General features: G+C 36.4%; 1 pseudogene; it reads left to right on the forward strand.

Annotated features, from left to right (window-relative positions):
• The window catches only part of LOC114699808, a 31,459-nt pseudogene extending 24,933 nt beyond the window's left edge, over window positions 1–6,526 (forward strand).
• Window positions 6,527–6,789: the final 263 nt, after the last annotated feature.

Genomic DNA, 6,789 nt, shown 5'->3' on the forward strand with positions numbered 1-6,789 from the left:
ATCTGCTTCTGCCCTCTTTTTCAAAGTGAATTTTATACTTGCAATACTGCAGGAGTATTACCTTTCATCTGTTTGTAAAAGCACGTGGTAGAAAAACACACAATTTTTACTCTGGTTGCTTTCTATGTGAGATTCATCTCTATTTCTCAAATCAGTTTACTGTAGCTGGTGACTTGTGTGGGAGGGGTGATGCTGGTAATGACTTTAAAATCTTGCAAGATTTTGTGGGAAATGAAAAGTGTGCTATCTATTTATCCCAGTGCCGTAGAAGGTGAGTCTAGAGGATGAGCACAATGATGCACTAGGACTCAGCAAATAGAAGTTTTCTCCTAGTTAATGTTGTGATGTGTGTGCCGTTTAGAGACCTTTTTATGTTTTCTTTGGAATAAAATTCTGCTCTTTACCAGAGAGTGAATGATTGTCTAGTTGGGGTAGTTGATAAGAGTGTGCAAAAAAAAAAAAAAAAAAAAAAAAAAAAACAGAAAAACAAAACGTGGTGGGTCTTGGCTTAAGAATCATTATAACTGCTTCTTAAATTTCCAAGTAGTGTTTGCAACACATACTTCTAAATATATATATATATACTAATTACAGAAACATTGTGAATTTGCTTTGATTTATCTAAGTTTTTAAATAATTTCAACTTTCCAAAATACAATTATTTTTCTCCCTATTGCTCTTCTTGTTATTTCGCAGTTTTGCTTAATGATTCTGTTTTTGTTTTCCAAAGCAAGACTGATAGTCATTATCTATATTCCTACCAAGAATACAAGACCTCAATTGAATATAACTTTGTGCCAATTTATTTATTTGTTTTTTTAGCAATACTGTACCAGTTCAGGATCTTAGTGCTGTCTGGGAGCTTTTGATTATTTATTTCACACCATAGCTAACAGGCAACCTGACACTAGCTCAAGGAAGTTTATTTGATAACAAAAGTTTCTAAAATGTCACAACATTCCAGACCCAAACTGGGTCAGAATGACCCTCTGTCCAATGTGTCAAGCTAAATTTACAACACAAAAGAAAGGGAATGCCAGTTTACCTGATTTGTAAGATCTGGCCTTTGATTCATATGAGCACAATTTGATAGCTTTTAGCTTATAAACTCAGCCCAGAAACACAGTCCCATGTGACATGCTCGCTTACTTAGTTAAGTTGATGTTCACTTTCACTGTATTTGATGGCCTCTTTGGGAAAAAAATTACAATTTAAATGTAAAAAATGGTAACATATTCTGATACAATAGTATAACAGCAGCAGCATAGCTTTTTATTAATGCTGAAAATTTGATATGTATAGATACAATAAAAAAATTAGCCTAAAGTCTTCATTACAGAGATAAAAATAGAACACTCTTGCCCACAGTTTACTCATGGAGATCTCATCTATTTCTCCTTCCCAGTGCAAAGGTAGGGCATGAGGGATGAGAACATAAGGGAACAGGGTAGTTAAGCTGGAACAAGGATGGAGTGGGAGAGCAATGACAGAGATACCATGATAGAGGGAGACATCATGGAGTTAGAAAGAAACCTGGTGCTAGGGAAGTTCCCAGGAATCACAAGGATGACCCCGGCTTAGATTACTAGCAATAATGGAGAGGGTGCCTGAACTGTCTTACCCCAGTAATCAGATCAGTGAATACCCTAACTGTCATCATAGAGTCTTTCTCCAGTAACTGATGGAGGCAGATGCAGAGATCCACAGCCAAACACCAGGTTGATCTCCAGGAGTCCACTCTAAGAGTGAGAAGAGGGATTCTATGAGCAAGGGGCATCAAGATCATGATGGGGAAACCTGCAGAGACAACCAAACCAAACTAGTGAGAACGCATGAAATTTAGACCAACACCTGTGGAGCCTCCACAGGACTGGACTAGGCCCTCTGCATAGTGAGATAATTGTGTAGCTTGATCTGTTTAAGGGAACCCCTGGCAGTAGGATCAGAATCTCATCGCTGGTACATGATCTGGCTTTTTGGAGCCTACTACCTAAGGTGGGACACCTCACACAGCCTTGAGACAGGGGCAGGGGCTTGGACCTGCCTCTACTGAATGTATCAGGCTTTGCTGACTCCCCATGGGAGGCCTTACCTTCTTGTAGGAGGGGATGAGGATGGGCTGGGGGAGGGGAGGCTGAAGGGGAGGGAGGAGGGAAGAGGGGAATCTGTGATTGGTATGTAAAATGAATTAAAAAAATCTTAGAATAAATAAATAAATAAATAAATAAATAAATAAATGTAAGAGCTACTTAGTTAAAAAAAAAAAAAAAGCATGCTCTTGATAAACTGATGAAAGAATGATTGTAACTAAGGTCCAGCAGCATTTGGTGAATCTGAGTAAACCACAAATAATTCATGGACTTGCCTCCAGTATAGTCACAAGTGATGATCATGCCTTTTTCATCCCATGTTACTGTGAACAAAGTGGTCACATACAGTTTAAACCTACTTAAGGGAAATTAAAAAAATTCACTAACTTTTATAATAGAATTAGCTTGGCTTGATCTTGTCACCAGTGAGGATTATAAAGAGTTCATATAGATTTCAGTTTGGACCTGTTATAATGGGCAGAACTTTAAAACTAATCTGTTACTGCTCCTTGTATTAGAACTTGCCAATAATATAAATAGAAAATGTTCCAACCCTGTTTCATTTTTATATCTCATTAAATGCAATTCAATGTCATTTCCATGAAAATTCTATGTATTTGGTTTAAAGAATTTTAAAAGGAAGATTAAGTGTCCTATGTAGATAAAGAGGCTCTTGGAGCAAAATAAGAAATGACGTAAAATCTTAATATTGCCATCATTTTGGCCATATAGTGAACTACATTGTATATGTATGTCATTTACAAATACTCCTAAGTTTACATGCATTTTCTCTCGAGGTCCTCAAAAGCTTTCAGATTTTGAGGATTTCAGTTTGTTTTCCACTCTGGTCCCTCCTTCTAAAGAGAAGAGAGAATTAAGAAGGACTTTTGAATGCCTCATTTGTTTTGTGCCTTTTTCACTGGATGTGATGGGAATATTCTAAAGAGAGAATGGAACAATTTGTCATTCTAATTGGACCATTGTAGAACTTAATTTGCCAAACTGTAATCACCATGTTTTTCAGCTTCTTTCAATGCACGTTTCAAGTTGAGAGACAAAAACGGCAGTGACGAGACTGAGCAACTGACAGAAACATCTGTGGACTAAAAAGTTTGTGGTGCAGAATTGAAGTTAGTCTGGTGATAAATATACAACTTCAAGTCCAGACCTTGACACTTCCCTTCCTGCTCATTTCTAGTAAAGGAATCCAGCAGTTCTGTAAAAGGCAACAGATACAACAAGGTCTGTTATTCAAATAATATCCAGAAAAACATGTGTGAAAGTCTACTTCATAAAAATCCTTCAGGCTGTTGTGACATACACAGTGTAAACAAGTTCTAGACCTTTACATGAAAACCTCCCTAATATAAGGAGAGTAGACAAGAAAGCGACTAAAGCATTTTATTTAATATGACAAGTAAAAATATCTGTGTGTAATAGGTATATTGTAACTGGAACTGAAGTTTGATAGTTTGTGCAGGGAATAAGACTGAACATAATATTTTCACTTAAATTTTCTTTGAGGTGGTTTATAACTTGAGTATATAGGAAAATAGGAAATCTGAAAGTAAATACTAATCAAAGGCAGACAAAATGATCCTGTGGGTAAAGGAGCTTACCACCAAGCTTGATAACCTGAGTTTCATCCCCAGGACCTACATGTTGGGAGGAGAAAACCAACACCTGAAAATTGTCCTCTGACATCAACACATGTACCATGACACATGCATCATGATATACTCCTCAACCACACAGCACAGAACTGTAATATAATTCTGGAGTGAGCTCTAAACAATGAATCCGGAACTACAACCAGCAAGGTTTATTATAACATTGCTTATGTTAGTTTTTCTTTAAGCATATTCTCTTTGTGTGTGTGTGTGTGTGTGTGTGTGTGTGTGTGTGTGTGTGTGTGTGAGAGAGAGAGAGAGAGAGAGAGAGAGAGAGAGAGAGAGAGAGAGAGAGAGAGAGAGAGAGAGAGAATGCACATGTGTATGTGTGGAAGTTGGAGGTAAACATCAGTGTCTTTCCTCCAGAACTGACTGCCTTGTATTTTAAGACCCAGGCTCACACATTTAACTAGACTAGCTGGTCCATAAAACCTAAAGTTTCCCTTGTGTCCATCTCTGCAGCGATTGGGTTGTAGACAAGTGCCACCATGCCTAGCTTTTTACACAGACAGTATGATCGAATTTGAATCTTCGTGTTTCAATATTTTTAGACTAAGCTACTCTTAACCTCAAGATAATTCTATAGGTTGTTTTATTTCAGAAGGTACTCTTGGGAAATAATAAATTGTGGTAAAATATTGAGGAAATTTGAAATAGAGTAAAGCTTGTTTTGAGAGTGTGATGTATATTAGATTTAGAGGATTCCTCCTGCAATAAAAATGCTATTTTGATAGCAAATAGCATCCACGAATATCCTGAAGAGCCAGTATATCATGGAACATAATTTGAAGTTATTGACTTGATCATTTCTAGCTAACTATACATATAACATCCCCAGATATTTGTATGATCACATTTTAATAAATTATTTCGAATATAATACCAGAATGGTCTAAAAACCTGAAAAGATAAGCACAATCACTAAAGAGAATTCATAGTACTCTTTTCTGTAGAGTTATGCTTGCAATACTAGGTAAAGTAAATTTCTTGGCCAGTTTCAAGATTTAAAAGACGGTATAATAAATACAATTTTTGCCATACTGAGATTTGGCATTTAAATGAAACAGTATGGCCTGTGAGTTAATGGCATGGATTTAAGACCACTGATTATTTCCTGTATGTTCAATGAAATATATATGCAAATCCTGATGGGGCAGTTATGTTTGACACAAATGCAAATTTCTAGGAAACATCCGAATTTGACTGTATAATCTGGACAATTTTCCTGAAATACAGTCATAGAGAAGCTACTCATCAAGATATTTTATGACTGAATACCACTGAACAACAGACAGAATTTTAATTTAAAACAGACCTACACTACTCGTCAAAATTAATAGCATTTGTTATTGTTTTTGGAAAGGGAAAATTACTCATGTGAAATCGTTCAGCCTTAACAGTAATAACACAGTATGCACGCAATTACTAAATGCAGCTATTTTCTATTTTGCCAAAGCAGAACCTAGAAGATTTGATTTAAAAGTGGGAAAAGTTTACCTAAATTATTGTGAAGCTTCACAAGCTATTTATTCAATGAAAGGGAAAAGGTCATCTACAATTTGTAGTCAGACACTAGTTTCCTCATGGGCAAGTCATATGTTTTATCAGAAAAGGAAAAGTTGAAACTGAAATTCAATTAAACAATGGTTCGTATAAAATTGCCTCTGACAAAATGCTACAAAGAACAAGTGAAAGACAAGAGTTCTGTTTACTAGAGGTATCTGTATATTTTGGGACCTAATAGAAATGCATAAGCTGGGTGGTGGTGGCACATGCCTTTAATTCCAGCACTTGGGAGGCAGAGGCAGGCGGATCTCTGTGAGTTCGAGCCCAACCTGGTCTACAAAGTGAGTTCCAGGAAAGGCGCAAAACTATACAGAGAAACCCTGTCTCGAAAAAACCAAAAAAAAAAAAAAAAAAAAAAAAAAGAAAGAAAAGAAAAAAAAAAAGAAATGCATAAGCCAATTACCTAAGTTATGTTTAGACTAAGAAGATTGTTCTTTTATTCTGGCTGGAAACATAGAGTCTGTGCCAGAGAAGTAAAAGAAGGTTCTTACTGCAACAAAAACCCTTAAGAAAAAGCGAAGGAAATTCGCAGAGTTGAAAGTGAAGTTCCTGCTGGGAATAATTTGCCCCCAAAACTGCTTTGAAAAGCAAGGAAAAAACTTATCTATGGAAGCAAAACAAAGCACTATTAATAAGAAATACATGAGTGAGATTTGATTGGGTAGGGTGGTAAGAAAGCTGCAACTTCTAGGTCCCTGCAGAACGGAAATTGCTTTGTCCTCAGAATCCGAGACATGGATGGTATAGCCCCAAAGGTCTGCCATGTATTGCAGCTGTTTCGTCTGTGCCAAATCTTTAATGGCAACTTTGTTAAGCCCAACAAGGCTTCAATTAATATCCCGAGGGTTGTGAAATCATATATTGCACGGGGATGCCCCAACCTCAAGTAGGTAAATGAGCTCATCTACAGGCCTGGCTATGGCAAAATCAGTAAGAAGCGATTGGCCTTGACAGATAATGCCTTGACTGCTAGACCTCTTAGGAAGTATGGAATCATTTGCATGCAAGATCTAATTCATGAGAGCTATAAAGATGGAAAACTCTTCAATGAAGAAAATAACTTCTTGTGGGCTCTTCAAATTATCTTCTCCACGAGGCGAAATGGAAAAAAAAAAAAAAGGCATCTCATTTTGTGGAAGGTGGAGAGATGCTGGCCACAAAAAAGATCAGATAAACAGGCTTATGAGAGGGATAAACTGAGGTGTCACCCATTGTATTTTTGTTATCTGATCAGTTAATAAGCAGTAACATCTTGGCAAACTAAAAAACAAAAGAGAGACTGAGCACTTAAAAAATGTTCACTTTATGATTTGTTTAATAATTTGGTACTTCAGAAAGAAACATCAAAGTATTTCCTTTTCCAAATAAAGAAAGGTGTTATATGAATAGGTGCATTTTCTTAATATAGCTAGCATTGCATAGAATAATAGTTAATAAATTAAGAAAAACAGAAATGTACCCTG

Source organism: Peromyscus leucopus, chromosome 9 (assembly GCF_004664715.2).
Source record: "Peromyscus leucopus breed LL Stock chromosome 9, UCI_PerLeu_2.1, whole genome shotgun sequence".
NCBI lineage: Eukaryota > Metazoa > Chordata > Mammalia > Rodentia > Cricetidae > Peromyscus > Peromyscus leucopus.